Source organism: Balaenoptera ricei, chromosome 11 (genome assembly GCF_028023285.1).
Source record: "Balaenoptera ricei isolate mBalRic1 chromosome 11, mBalRic1.hap2, whole genome shotgun sequence".
In the NCBI taxonomy this organism is placed as follows: domain Eukaryota; kingdom Metazoa; phylum Chordata; class Mammalia; order Artiodactyla; family Balaenopteridae; genus Balaenoptera; species Balaenoptera ricei.
The window spans coordinates 62,585,190-62,601,317 of NC_082649.1; the positions used below are offsets into that span (position 1 = coordinate 62,585,190).

Here is a 16,128-nt window from a genome sequence, read left to right on the forward strand (position 1 = left end):
AGAATTTAGAAGCATTACTGTACCTCCTCCTACAAGGCTCTGGCACTCTCCCTTCCTCTTTTCTCCTCCTAATTTCTCTCCCACCTTGGTCTTCATTCTCGGGATCAACACAAATTCCTCCTTTTGCACAGCAGTTTGTTCCCTTTGCTGCCCCATTGCTCAGATATGCCCACCCAAGTGATGTATGGAGCTCTTCCAGACAAATCCAGTGGCTGACCTGAGAAGATGCTTGATGATTTGATTTTTTTCTCCTTGTTACAAGGCTCAGTGCCTTCACCACTGTACAGAGGAGCCCACCAAGGGCTTCAGGAGCAAAAGCAGGGGTGTCTGCTTGGGTCTTTAGGGTAAGGATGTGGACGTGACCCGGGAGCTGACCTAAAGGATGGTTGGACCTTCAAGCACAGAGTGAAGCATTATTGTCAGAAAAGCATTTCTTTTGGAGGCTCAGAGCCTGAGTTCTCATCCCAGCTGAGCCACCACTTTGTCCTGGAACCCTGGGAAAGTCACTGAACCTTTCTGAGTTTTAGTCCAGTGCCTCCACACTTTAATGTGCATATGAATCACCTGGGAATCATCTTAAACTGCAGGTCATGATTCAGCAGGTCAGAGCCCGAGACTCTGCATGTCTAACCAAATCCCGGGCAATGCCAATGCTGCTAGTCTACAGATCACATTCTGACAAGGGGTTAGGATCTTCATCTGTAAAATGGGCACAAAGCCTCCATGAGGATGTTGTGACTTAATGCAATAATATGCATGAATGTGCTTGGGAAATTTTGGTGACCTTAAGAATATCATGGGGACTTCCCTGGTGGCACAGTGCTTAACATTCTGCCTGCCAATGCAGGAGACATAGGTTCGATCCCTGGTCCGGGAAGATCCCACATGCTGTGGAGCAACTAAGCCCATGAGCCACAACTACTGAGTCTGTGCTCTAGGGCCCACGAGCCGAAACTACTGAGCCCACGTGCCACAACTACTGAAGCCCACATGCCTAGAGCCCATGCTCCACAACAAGAGAAGCCACTGCACTGAGAAGTCCACGCACCGCAACGAAGAGTAGCCCCTGCTCACCACAACTAGAGAAAGCCTGCACACAGCAACGAAGACCCAACACAGCCAAAAAATTAATTAATTAATTAATTTTAAATAAAAGAATATGATGGGTTGGAGGACCTTCAAGATGGCAGAGGAGTAAGACGTGGAGATCATCTTCCTCCCCACAAATACATCAGAAATACATCTACATGTGGAACAACTCCTACAGAACACCTACTGAACGCTGGCAGAAGACCTCAGACTTCCAAAAAGGCAAGAAAATCTCCACGTACCTGGGTAGGGCAAAAGAAAAATGAAAAAAAAGGGACAAAGGAATCGGGATGGGACCTGTGCCTCTGGGAGGGAGCTGTGAAGGAGGAAAAGTTTCCACACACTAGGAAGCCCCTTCACTGCTGGGGATGGGGGGAGCTTCAGAGCCTCAGAGGAGAGGGCAGCAACAGGGGTGCAGAGGGCGAAGTGGAGAGAATTCCGCAGAGAGGATCAGTGCCGACCAGCACTCCCCAGCCTGAGATGGTCTGCTCGCCCGCCGGGGCAGGTGGGGGCTGGGCGCTGAGGCTTGGGCTTCGGAGGTCAGATCCCAGGGAGAGGACTGGGGTTGGCTGCATGAAGACAGCGTGAGGGGGCTAGTGCGCCACAGCTGAGGGAGTCCGGGAAAAAGCCTGGGCCCGCCAGAGAGGCAAGAGACCATTGTTGCGGAGCACACAAGGCGAGGGGTCGGCCCGCCATAGGAGCTTCTAGGTCCGTGCGCTCACAGATGGCAGGGCATCGCCTATGCGAGCTCCACAGGCAGGCGCGAGCCGCAGCTGTTATCTCAGACCCCAGAGACGGGCGCGATGCTGCCAACGCTGCCACCAAGGGTCCTGTGAGCAAGCGCAGGTCACTGCTTACACCCTCCCGGGAGCCTGTGCAGCCTGCCACTGCCGAGGGTCCTGTGACCTGGGCCAAATTCCCCAGGAGAATGCACTGCGCGCCTCAGGCTGTAGCAACTTCCTGCTGGCCTCTGCTGCCGCAGGCACTCCCGCACATCCCAATTGTGACTGCCGTATCCCTCCCTCTCCCTGGCCTGACTGAGCAAGTGAGCCCTAATCAGCCACTGCTTTCGCCCCTTCTTGCCTGGGCGGAGAACAGATGCCTGAGGGCGGCACACATGCAGAGGTAGGGCCAAAGCCAAAGCTGAGCTCCAGGGGCAGTGCTACCAAAGAAGAGAAAGGGAAATCTCTCCATGCAGCCACAGGAGCAGCAGATTAAATCCTTGCAATCAGCATGCTAGACCCTGCATCTGTGAAATATCTGAATAGATGATGAGTGCTCCCACAATTGAGGCTGTGGACCTTGGAGGCAACTGTGGACTTTGGAGACAAGTACACGCGGGAGTAAGGCCAGATCAGAGTCTGAGCTGGCCCCACAGTGCCCATAGCAGGTCCAGAGACCTACCTAGAAGTACTGGAGGACTTCCTGGGCAGGCAGGGATTGGCTGTGGCTCACTGTGGGGACAAGGACACTGACAGCTGAGGTCACAAGAAAATATTATTATTATTACTACTATTTTTTTCTTTTTCTCATTTAGATTCAATGGAGAAATTAAAACTTTTATAGACAAGCAAAGCTAAGAGAATACAGCACCACCAAACCAGCTTTACAACAATTGCTAAAGGAACTTCTCAAGGCAGGAAACACAAGAGAAGGAAAAGACCTACAATAACAAACCCAAAACAATTAAGAAAATGGTAATAGGAACATACATATCAATAATTACCTTAAATGTAAATGGATTAAATGCTCCAACCAAAAGACACAGACTGGCTGAATGGATACAAAAACAAGACCTGTATATATGCTGTCTACAAGAGACCCACTTCAGTCCTAGGGACTCATACAGACTGAAACTGAGGGGATGGAAAAAGATATTCCATGCAAATGGAAATCAAAAGAAAGATGGACAGTACATTTTTTTTCTAGCTCACCAAATCAACAGCAAGAGTTGGAAAGTTTTCTAACAATACAAAATATTGATTTGACACCATAAACCCTAAAATATATGGGATTTAAAATGCTTTTAAAATTAGACTTGGAAAAGTTTGTTAAAAAATTTTTTAATAAATATATATGATATAAGATTGCAGTATAATTAGTCCTGTGTTAATTTATTATAGATTGATTTTTATTTGAATATGTACTAGAGAAAGGAAAATTTAAATGACAGATAAAATGTTTCAATGTTATGTTAGGAAATGGAAATTTCTTTAGTGTAGCTATTTTAGGAGTTTTTCTGGTTATTGTTAAAGCCAAAAAAATGTTACATTGTTATGAGGAAATAAAATATAGAAATTAAAAAAAAAAAAGAAAGCTGGAGTAGCAATTCTCATATCAGACAAAATAGATTTTAAAATAAAGACTATTACAAGAGACAAAGAAGGACACTACATAATGATCAAGGGATCAATCCAAAAAGAAGATATAACAATTGTAAATATTTATGCATCCAACATACGAGCACCTCAATACATAAGGCAACTGCTAACAGCCATAAAAGGGGAAATTGAAAGTAACACAATCATAGTAGGGGACTTTAACACCCCACTTTCACCAATGGACAGATCATCCAAAATGAAAATAAATAAGGAAACACAAACCTTAAATGATACATTAAACAAGATGGAATTAATTGATATTTACAGGACATTCAATCCAAAAACAACAGAATACACTTTCCTCTCAAGTGCTCATGGAACATTCTCCAGAATAGATCATATCTTGGGTCACAAATCAAGCCTGGTAAATTTAAGAAAATTGAAATGTATCAAGTATCTTTTCTGACCAAAACACTATGAGACTAGATATCAATTACAGGAAAAAATCTGTAAAAAATACAAGCACATGGAGGCTAAACAATACACTACTAAATAACCAAGAGATCACTGAAGAAATCGAAGAGGAAATCAAAAAATACCTAGAGATAAATGACAATGAAAACACAACGACCCAAAACCTATGAGATGCAGCAAAAGCAGTTCTAACAGGGAAGTTTATAGCAATACAATCCTACCTGAAGAAATAAGAAACATCTCAAATAGACAACTTAACCTTACACCTAAAGCAATTAGAGAAAGAAGAACAAAAAAACCCCAAAGCTAGCAGAAGGAAAGAAATCATAAAGACCAGAGCAGAAATACATGAAATAGAAAAAAAGAAAACAATAGCAAAGATCAATAAAACTAAATACTGGTTCTTTGAGAAGATAAACAAAACTGATAAACCAAACAAAACTGATAAACCATTAGCCAGACTCATCAAGAAAAAAAGGGAGAAAACTCATATCAATAGATTTAGAAATGAAAATGGAGAAGTAACAACTGACACCGCAGAAATACAAAGGATCATGAGACATTACTACAAGCAACTATATGCCAATAAAATGGACAACCTGGAAGAAATGGACAAATTCTTAGAAAAGCACAACCTTCTGAGACTGAAACAGGAAGAAATAGAAAATAGAAACAGACCAATCAGAAGCACTGAAATTGAGATTGTGATTAAATATCTTCCAACAAACAAAAGTCCAGGACCAGATGGCTTCACAGGTGAATTTTATCAAACATTTAGAGAAGAGCTAACACCTATCTTTCTCAAACTCTTCCAAAATATAGCAGAGGGAGGAACACTCCCCAACTCATTCTACGAGACCACCATCACCCTGATACCTAAACCAGACAAAGATGTCACAAAGAAAGAAAACTATAGGCCAATATCACTGATGAACATAGGTGCAAAAATTCTCAACAAAATACTAGCAAACAGAATCCAACAGCACATTAAAAGGATCATACATGATGATCAAGTGGGGCTTATCCCAGGAATGCAAGGATTCTTCAATATACGCAAATCAGTCAATGTGATACACCATATTAACAAATTGAAGGAGAAAAACCATATGATCATCTCAATAGAGGCAGAAAAAGCTTTCGACAAAATTCAACACCTATTTATGATTAAAAACCCTCCAGAAAGTAGGCATAGAGGGAACTTACCTCAACATAATAAAGGCCATATATGACAAACCCACAGCCAACATCGTTCTCAATGGTGAAAAACTGAAACCATTTCCTCTAAGATTAGGAACAAGACAAGGTTGTCCACTCTCACCACTATTATTCAACATAGTTTTGGAAGTGTTAGCCACAGCAATCAGAGAAGAAAAAGATATAAAAGGAATCCAAATTGGAAAAGAAGAAGCAAATTTGTCACTGTTGGCAGATGACATCATACTATACATAGAGAATCCTAAAGATGCTACCAGAAAAATACTAGAGCTATCAATGAATTTGGTAAAGTAGCAGGATACAAAATTAATGCACAGAAATCTCCTGCATTCCTATACACTAAGGATGAAAAATCTGAAAGAGAAATCAAGGAAACACTCCCATTTACCACTGCAACAAAAAGAATAAAATACCTAGGAATAAACCTACATAAGGAGACAAAAGACCTGTATGCAGAAAACTATAAGACACTGATGAAAGAAATTAAAGATGATACATACAAACAGATGGAAAGATATACCATGACCTTAGATTGGAAGAATCAACATTGTGAAAATTACTATACTACCCAAAGCAATCTACAGATTCAATGCAATCCCTGTCAAACTACCACTGGCATTTTTCACAGAACTAGAACAAAAAGCTTCATAATTTGTATGAAAACACAAAAGACCCCGAATAGCCAAAGCAATCTTGAGAAAGAAAAATGGATCTGGAGGAATCACGCTCCCAGACATCAGACTATACTATAAAGCTACAGTAAACAAGATAGTATGGTACTGGCACAAAAACAGAAACATAGATCAAGAGAACAGGATAGAAAGCCCAGAGATAATTTCACACACATATGGTCATCTTATTTTTGATAAAGGAGGGAAGAATATACAATGGAGAAAAGACAGCCTCTTCAATAAGTGGTGCTGGGAAAACTGGACAGCTACATGTAAAAGAATGAAATTAGAACACTCCCTAACACCATACACAAAAATAAACTCAAAATGGATTAAAGACCTAAATGTAAGGCCAGACACCATCAAACTCTTAGAGGAAAACATAGGCAGAACACTGTATGACATAAATCACAGCAAGATCCTTTTTGACCCACCTCCTAGAGAAATGGAAATAAAAACAAAATAAACAAATGGGACCTAATGAAACTTAAAAGCTTTTGCACAGCAAAGGAAACCATACACAGGACGAAAAGACAACCCTCAGAATGGGAGAAAATATTTGTAAACGAAGCAAGTGACAAAGGATTAATCTCCAAAATTTACAAGCAGCTCATGCAGCTCAATATCAAAAAAACAAACAACCCAATCCAAAAATGGACAGAAGACCTAAATAGACATTTCTCCAAAGAAGATATACAGATTGCCAACAAACACATGGAAGGATGCTCAACATCACTAATCATTAGAGAAATGCAAATCAAAACTACAATGTGGTATCACCTCCCACCAGTCAGAATGGCCATCATCAAAAAATCTACAGACAATAAACGCTGGAGAGGGTGTGGAGAAAAGGGAACCCTCTTGCACTGTTGGTGGGAATGTAAATTGATACAGCCACTATGGAGAACAGTATGGAGGTTCCTTAAAAAACTAAAAATAGAGCTACCATATGACCCAGCAATCCCACTATTGGGCATATACCCGGAGAAAACCATAATTCAAAAAGACTCATGTACCACAATGTTCATTGCAGCTCTATTTACAACAGCCAGGACATGAAAGCAATCTAAGTGTCCATTGTCAGATGAATGGATAAAGAAGATGTGGCACATATATACAATGGAATAGTACTCAGCCATAAAAGGAAATGAAATTGAGTTATTTGTAGTGAGGTGGATGAACCTAGAGACTGTCATACAGAGTGAAGTAAGTCAGAAAGAGAAAAACAAATACCGTATGCTAACACATATATATGGAATCTAAAAAAAAAAAAAAGGTTCTGTAGAACCTAGGGGTAGGACAGGAAAAAAGACACAGACATAGAGAATGGACTTGAGGACATGGGGAGAGGGAAGGGGAAGCTGGGATGAAGTGAGAGAGTGGCATGGACACATATGCACTACCAAATGTAAAATAGCTAGCTAGTGGGAAGCAGCCACATAGCACAGGGAGATCAGCTTGGGTCTCTGTGACCACGTAGAGGGGTGGGATAGGGTTGGTGGGAGGGAGATGCAAGAGGGAGGGGATATGGGGATATAGGTATACATATAGGTGATTGTTATACAGCAGAAACTACCACACCATTGTAAAGCAATTATACTCCAATAAAGATGTTAAAAAAAAAAAGGCCAAAAAACCCCACTAAGACCCGGCTCCGCCCAACGGTCAGCAAGCTCCAGTGCTGGACGCCTCATGCCAAACAAGTAGCAAGACAGGAACACAACCCCACCCATTAGCAGACAGGCTGCCTAAAGTCATACTAATCTCACAGACACCCCAAAATACACCACCGGATACGGCCCTGCCCATGAGAGGGACAAGATCCAGCTCCACCCACCAGAACACAGGCACCAGTTCCCCCCTACCAGGAAGCCTACACAAGCCACTGGACCAGCCTCATCCACTGTGGGCAGACACCAGAAGTAAGAGGAAATACGACCCTGCAGCCTGTGGAAAGAAGACCCCAAACACAGTAAGCTAAACAAAATGAGAAGACAGAGAACTATGCAGCAGATTAAGGAGCAAGGTAAAAACCCACAAGACCAAAAGAATGAAGAGGAAAGAGGCAGTCTACCTGAAAAACAATTCAGAGTAATGATGGTAAAGATGATCCAAAATCTCGGAAATAGAATGGAGAAAATACAAGAAACGTTTAACAAGGACCAAGAGCAAACAAACAGTGATTAACAACACAATAACTGAAATTTAAAATACTCTAGAAGGAATCAATAGCAGAATAACTAAGGCAGAAGAAGGGATAAGTGAGCTGGAAGATAGAATGGTAGAAATAACTGCCACAGAGCAGAATAAAGAAAAAAGAATGAAAAGAACTGAGGACAGTCTCAGAGACCTCTAGGACAACATTAAATGCACCAACATTCAAATTATATGGGTCCCAGAAGAAGAAGAGAAAGAGAAAGGGTCTAAGAAAATATTTGAAGAGATTATAGTCGAAAACTTCCCTAACATGGGAAAGAAATAGCCACCCAAGTCCAGGAAAGGCAGAGAGACCCATACAGGATAAACCCAAGGAGAAACATGCTGAGACACATATTAATCAAGTTATCAAAAATTAAATTCACGGAAAAAATATTAAAAGCAGCAAGGGAAAAGCAACAAATAATATATAAGGGAATCCCCATAAGGTTATCAGCAGATTTTTCAGCAGAAACTCTGCAGGCCAGAAGGGAGTGGCATGACATATTTAAAGTGATGAAAGGGAAGAACCTACAACCAAGATTACTCTAACCAGCAAGGATCTCATTCAGATTTGATGGAGAAATCAAAAGCTTTATAGACAAGCAAAAGCTAAGAGAATTCCGCACCACCAAACCAGCTCTACAACAAATGCTAAAGGAACTTCTCTAAGTGGGAAACACAAGAGAAGAAAAGGACCTACAAAAACAAACCCAAAACAATTAAGAAAATGGTCATAGGAACATACATATCGATAATTACCTTAAACATGAATGGATTAAATGCTCCAACCAGAAGACATAGACTGGCTGAATGGATAAGAAAACAAGACCTGTATATATGCTGTCTACAAGAGACCCACTTCAGACCTAGGGACACATACAGAATGAGAGTGAGGGGATGGAAAAAGATATTCCAATCAAATGGAAATCAAAAGAAAGCTGGAGTAGCTATACTCATATCAGATAAAATAGACTTTAAAATAAAGAATGTTACAAGAGACAAGGAAGGACATTACATAATGATCAAGGGATCAATCCAAGAAGAAGATATAACAATTATAAATATATATGCACCCAACATAGGGGCACCACAATACATAAGGCAACTGCTAACAGCTATAAAAGAGGAAATCGACAGTAGCACAATAACAGTGGGGGACTTTAACACCTCACTTACACCAATGGACAGATCATCCAAAATGAAAATAAATAAGGAAACAGAAGCTTTAAATGACACAATAGACCAGATAGATTTAATTGATATTTATTGGACATTCCATCCAAAAACAGCAGATTACACTTTCTTCACAAGTGCACACAGAACGTTCTCCAGGATAGATCACGTCTTGGGTCACAAATCAAGCCTCAGTAAATTTAAGAAAATTGAAATCAATTTTTTTTTTTTGTTTTGATAAACAAAATTGATAAACCATTAGCCAGATTCATCAAGAAAAGGAGGGAGAGGACTTAAATCAATAAAATTAGAAATGAAAAAGGAGAAGTTACAACAGACACCGCAGAAATACAAAGCATCCTAAGAGACTACTACAAGCAACTCTATGCCAATAAAATGGACAACCTGGAAGAAATGGACAAATTCTTAGAAAGGTATAACCTTCCAAGGCTGAACCAGGAAGAAACAGAAAATATGAACAGACCAATCACAAGTAATGAAATTGAAACTCTGATTAAAAATCTTCCAACAGGGACTTCCCTGGTGGTCCAGTGGTTAAGAATCTGCCTTTCAATGCATGGGATGCAGGTTCGATCCCTGGCCTGGGAACTAAGATCCCACATGCCTCGGGGCAACTAAACCTGTGAGCTGCAACTAAGACCTGACGCAGCCAAAAAAAAAAAAAAAAAAAAAAAAAAATCTTCCAACAAACAAAAGTCCAGGACCAGATGGCTTCACAGGTGAACTCTATCAAACATTTAGAGAAGAGCTAACACCCATCCTTCTCAAACTTCAAAAAAATTGCAGAGGAAGGAACACACCCAAACTCATTCTACAAGGCCACCATCACCCTGATACCAAAACCAGAAAAAGATATCACAAAAAAAGAAAACTACAGGCCAATATCACTGATGAATGTAGACGCAAAAATCCTCAACAAAATACTAGCAAACAGAATCCAACAGCACATTAAAAGGATCATACACCATGATCAAGTGGGATTTATCCCAGGGATGCAAGGATTCTTCAATATATGCAAATGAATCAGTGTGATACACCATATTAACAAATTGAAGAATAAAAACCATATGATCATCTCAGTAGATGCAGAAAAAGCTGTTGACAAAATACAACACTGATTTATGATAAAAACTCTCCAGAAAATGGGCATAGGTGGAACCTACCTCAACATAATAAAGGCCATATATGACAAACTCACAGCAAACATCAACCTCAGTGGTGAAAAACTGAAAGCATTTCCTCTAAGATCAGGAACAAGACAAGGATGTCCACTCTCACCACTACTATTCAACATAGTTTTGGAAGTCCTAGCCACAGCAATCAGAGAAGAAAAAGAAATAAAATGAATCCAAATTGGAAAAGAAGAAGTAGAACTGTCACTGTTTGCAGATGACATGATACTATACATAGGAAATCCTAAAGATGCCACCAGAAGACTACTAGAGCTAATCAATGAATTTGGTAAAGTTGTAGGATACAAAATTAATGCACAGAAATCTCTTGCATTCCTATACACTAACAACGAAAGATCAGAAAGAGAAATTAAGGAAACAATCCCATTCAGCACTGCAACAAAAAGAATAAAATACCTAGGAATAAACCTACCTAAGGAGGCAAAAGACCTGTACTCAGAAAACTATAAGACACTGATGAAAGAAGTCAAGGATGACAGAAAGAGTTGGAGAGATATACCACGTTCTTGGATCGGAAGAATCAATACTGTGAAAATGACTATACTACCCAAAGCAACCTACAGATTCAGTGCAATCCCTATCAAATTACCAATGGCATTTTTCACAGAACTAGAACAAAAATATATTAAAATTTGTATGGAAACACAAAAGACCCAGAATAGCAAAAGCAATCTTGAGGGAAAAAAACGGAGTTGGAGGAATCACTCCCTGACTTGAGACTATGCTACAAAGCTACAGTAATCAAGACTATATGGTACTGGCATAGAAACAGAAATTTTGGTCAATGGAACAGGACAGAAAGCCCAGAGATAAACCCACGCACCTATGGTCAACTAATTTATGAGAAAGGAGGCAAGAATATACAATGGAGAAAAGACAGCCTCTTCAATAAGTGGTGCTGGGAAAACTGGACAGCTACATGTAAAAGAATGAAATTACAACACTCCCTAGCACCATGCACAAAAATAAACTCAAAATGGATTAGAGACCTAAATGTAAGGCCAGACACTATAAAACTCTTAGAGGAAAACATAGGAAGAACACTCTTTGGCATAAATCACAGCAAGATCTTTTTTGACCCACCTCCTAGAGTAATAAAAATAAAAACAAAAATAAACAAATGGGACCTAATGAAACTTAAATGCTTTTGCACAGCAAAGGAAACCATAAAGATGAAAAGACAGCCCTCAGAATGGGAGAAAATATTTGCAAATAAATCAGCGGACAAAGGATTAATCTCCAAAATATACAAACATTTCATGCAGTTCAATATCAAAAAAACAAACAACCCAATCGAAAAATAGGCGGAAGACCTAAAAAGGCATTTCTCCATAGATGACATACAGATGGCCAAGAGGCACAGGAAAAGGTGCTCAATATCACCAATTATCAGACAAATGCAAATCAAACTACAGTGAGGTATCAACTCACACTGGTTAAAATGGGCATCATCAGAAAATCTACAAACAATAAATGCTGGAGAGGGTGTGGAGAAAATGGGACCCTCTTGCACTGTTGGTGGGAATGTAAATTGATACAGCCTCTGTGGAGAACAGTATGGAGGTTCCTTAAAAAACTAAAAATAGAATTACCATATGACCCAGCAGTACCACTACTGGGCATATACCCAGAGAAAACCATAATTTAAAAAGACACAATGCACCCCAATGTTCATTGCAGCACTGTTTTCAATAGCCAGGTCATGGAAGCAGCCTAAATGCCCATCGACAGTCGAATGGATAAAGAAGTTGTGGTACATATATACAATGGAATATTACTCGGCCATAAAAAGAAACCAAATTGGGTCATTTGTAGAGATGTAGATGGACCTCTAGAGACTGTCATACAGAGTGAAGTAAGTCAGAAATAGAAAAATAAATATTGTATATTAACACATATACGTGGAATCTAGAAAAATGGTACAGATGAACCGGTTTGCAAGGCAGAAATAGAGACACAGATGTAGAGAACAAATGTATTGACACCAAGGTGGGAAGGGGGTGGTGGGATGAATTGGGAGATTCGGATTGACATATATACACTAATATGTATAAAATAGATAACTAATGACTACCTGCTATATAGCACAGGGAACTCTCCTTCACTTTGCTGTACAGTAGAAACTAACATAACATTGTAAAACAACTATACCCCAATTAAAAAACAAAGAATAACAACTCATCACCTAGCTTAAAAATATAACATTGCCAGCATAGTTAAATCCCCCTTACAGTGTCCTCCAAGGTTCCTTCTCTTCCTTCTTTCTACCCAGGAGGAAATCTGTCCAGATTTTGGAGGTTTTTCATTTATTTGCATTTCTTTTTTCCTTTCCATATACATTTCTCCCTGTTCAATTAATAGAATTGTTGTGTGTATTGAACTTTCCTGTGGATATCATACTGCAAAAATTCATTTGCAAATTGCTTTCTTTTGATCAATCTTATATTTGTGGAATTAATCCATATTGATTCATGTAGCTCTAGTTCATTCCTTTTCACTGCTATGTGAATTCCATTATAGATATGACAATTTATTTCTCCTCTGGATGGATGTTGGAAGTTGCCAATATTTTACTATTATAAATAATACTTCTATGATTGTTAAAAGAAAAAAAGAATATGATGGGTTGTTATTACTGTGGAGCTGGGATGTTAGAAGGCTTGACCAATAAACTGGGGGTGGGATCCCCTGTCACCACTTGACACCTAAAAAAATAATCACACCCAGCAATTTGGCAGCTGAGCCCATCGGAAGTGTCAACTGTGCCAGGAGGACACACCAGCCCTCAACAGAGAGGTTCCTGGAGAAGAAGAAGACAGAAAATCAAGGACGTGATGTGGTAGCTGACAGATTTGCACGAGTGCCCTGCCACTTCCAGAGCTAATGGGGTGGGGAAAGAATCTGCAGAAACAGGTAGTCCTGCAAGAGAGCAAGGAAACACACGCACACACACACACACGCACATTATCCAAACCCAGGGAGGGGCTCTTCTGTTAGTTTCACATTTTCTTTAAAGGCCAGAAGCCAATTAACCCTTGGCAGATCCACAGAGAGCTTAGAACACAGCCCAGTAAAGATTAGGGCAGGTGCACCGAGGGGCAGATGGCGGGATGGAGCAGGTGAGCTCAGGACCACTCAGGATAGGAATGCTCCACAGCCCATGAACCTTCTCACCTGCCAGGCCCTGGGCTCCACTTCCCACACTGGCACACTGCTCTCAGATGCTGCTCATTCTTGAGTAGGCAGCAGTGTGAACCACTGGATGGAAAGAGTTTAAGTGGCTTGCCCAAGTCACGGTGGAGCTCCTGGCAGAGCTGACTCCCAAGTCTCCCGCTCCAGGCTGCCTATCAGAAATGCAAGGGCGGATTATCTGGTTGGCTCTGCTTAGGGAATATCAGAAATTGCCAGCACCTGGAGTGGGGAGTAACGTAAAAAGAACTAATATTTGTTCATCACCTACGGTGTATCAGGTACAGGCTCTATATTAACTAATTTATCCTCACAGCTTCATGAGGATGATATTTCTGTTAATCAAATAACATCTATAAAGGTTCTTATATGGTGTATCACACACAGAAGAAAGTGCCCACAGATGTTTGGTTATCTGCCCTATTGCCCCATGTTACAAATCATGCAACCCAAGAGGGTATAAGCAACTTAACCAAAGTCTCACAGCTAAGTGGAGATTCGACCTCAGGTCCACCAGGCTCCATGTTCTGCATTCTTTCCATTATGCTGCACTGCCTGAGAAGTTGCTGGAAAAGGAACAGGCTGGGCTCTGGTGTAAAACAGAGAACTCCCACTTGCAAGGTATTTGGGTAAGGTATTTCTAATATGTACCTGTGATGGCCTTAGGAATCTTTCCATCTTTAGGTAAGAAGAGTGTACTGGGTTGGATAGTATCCTCCCCCAAATTCATGTTCCTCCCAGAATCCCAGAATGTGACCTCATTTAGAAATAGGATCATTGCAGATGTTATTAGTTAAGATGAGGTCACACTTGAGTAGGGTGAGCCTTTAATCCAATATGACTGGTGTCCTTAGAATAAGAGAATAGATACAGGGGGGAATCCATGGGATGACAGAGGCAGAGATTGGAGTGATGAGAGAGCGTGGCCCTGCCTACACCTTGATATTGGACTTTGGTCCCCAGAACTGTGAGAGAATACAGTTCTGTTGTTTAAGCCACCCAGTCTTTGGTAATTTGTCATGGCAGTCCTGGCAAGTTAATACAAAAAGCACTTAGGAAATTTACAGAGGGAATTCCCTGGTGGTCCAGTGGTTAGGACTCCAAGCTTCCAACGCCGGGGCCCGGGTTCAATCCCTGGTCGGGGAACTAAGATCCTGCAAGCCATGTGGCGCGGCCAAAAAAATTTTTTTAAATATATATATACACATATATAAAGAACTTTACAGAGTGACTGGTCTCAAAGCATTGCCATCATCGCCTCGCATCAAATGAAGAAAACTATTTTTAAACTGTGGGACTTGAGGGAGGAAGGCTTCATGTACCAAGGGACATTTGGGTCTATGTGCTCATGCTGAATTTCCATCACAGATGCATCGATGTCTCTCGAGCACGCACACTCACACGTACCCTCCCTCCCCTCCTTTCTGCACAGACAATTCAGAGCAACCACAGTCCACTCAAGGGGCTGTCCTAGCCTTTCAGGATGAGGTTGGGGTGGAAGGGTGATTTTATCAGCAGCCATTTCCTGCACTGGCATGAGGTATCAGGGTGCAGGTGGGGTGACACTTCCTAGGCATTTTCACCCTCACCTGGAGAGAATTAGAAGAATCATCATCCTTTGTCCATGCAGGCATTAACTCCTCAACCACATTTATCGTCCATAAATAAATAACAGTTATGAAATAAACAAATAACAGTTATGATTCTTATTCTAAATCAATATTTCTCAATCTTAGCAGTTTATAGAATTATAGGGGAATTTTAAAAACATCAGGGTCAGAATCCCACTCCAGACCAATGAAATCTGAATCTGAGTATTTTGCAAATTCCCCCATGTGATTCTAATATGCAGCGAAGGTGGAGAACCACTGTTCTGGATCTTTGCTGCTGGAAATGTGGTCATGCACCAAAGCACAGACACCACCTGGGAGCTAGTTAGAAATGCATAATCCTGGCCCTACTCCGGATCCGACTGCATTTTGACAAGAGCCCAGGTGATCTGTGTGCATGTTACATCTGCAAGCCCTGAGCGAGACTGACCCTTCCTTCTATCGCCTCAGGTGAGAAGGAGAATCCCTTTGGTATCCAACACCGAGCCATCAGCAAGCATGGGGGGGGGTCCAGCTTTTCTCAGAGATGATGTTCAAGCTATTTAATAACAACGCTGGCCATAGGCAGCTGCGACAGCAGTAACACTGAGCCCTGGATGAATGTCAATTCTGGTCTTACTATTAGTATTCTAGTTCTTAGAGCTTCCTGTCTTGGCTACGGTGATTGTATCAATATCTCAACCTCTGGGGCCTCTCTTGGGGGAGAGGCTGCAACAGGCACGACTGGGGTGGCTTCTCGGCTCCCAACAGTCCCCTTGCTTTGGAAGCAGCATCAGCACACAGGGGCCGGGCCCTCACTGGCTGGTGGGGGCAGGGGGTGTGCCAATTAACCACAACTCTCTTCCAAATTCTGAACAAATTCTAGAAATACAGACAGAATTTTTAAATAGCGCCATTTTACCACATTTGGGCAAAGCTAGAATAGAGGACATAGGTTTAACAAATGAATGAACCCAGGAGGACAACACCAGAA

General features: G+C 41.1%; 1 protein-coding gene and 1 non-coding gene across 3 annotated transcripts in view; one reads left to right on the forward strand and one right to left on the reverse strand.

Moving 5' to 3' along the window:
- The window catches only part of CCR8 (C-C motif chemokine receptor 8), a 52,357-nt gene that overhangs the window by 22,032 nt on the left and 14,197 nt on the right, over positions 1 to 16,128 (reverse strand). The gene's annotated exons all lie outside the window — the stretch shown is intronic.
- Positions 14,620 to 14,691, forward strand: TRNAW-CCA (transfer RNA tryptophan (anticodon CCA)). The gene has a single exon. It is a non-coding gene; the product is annotated as a tRNA-Trp (tRNA).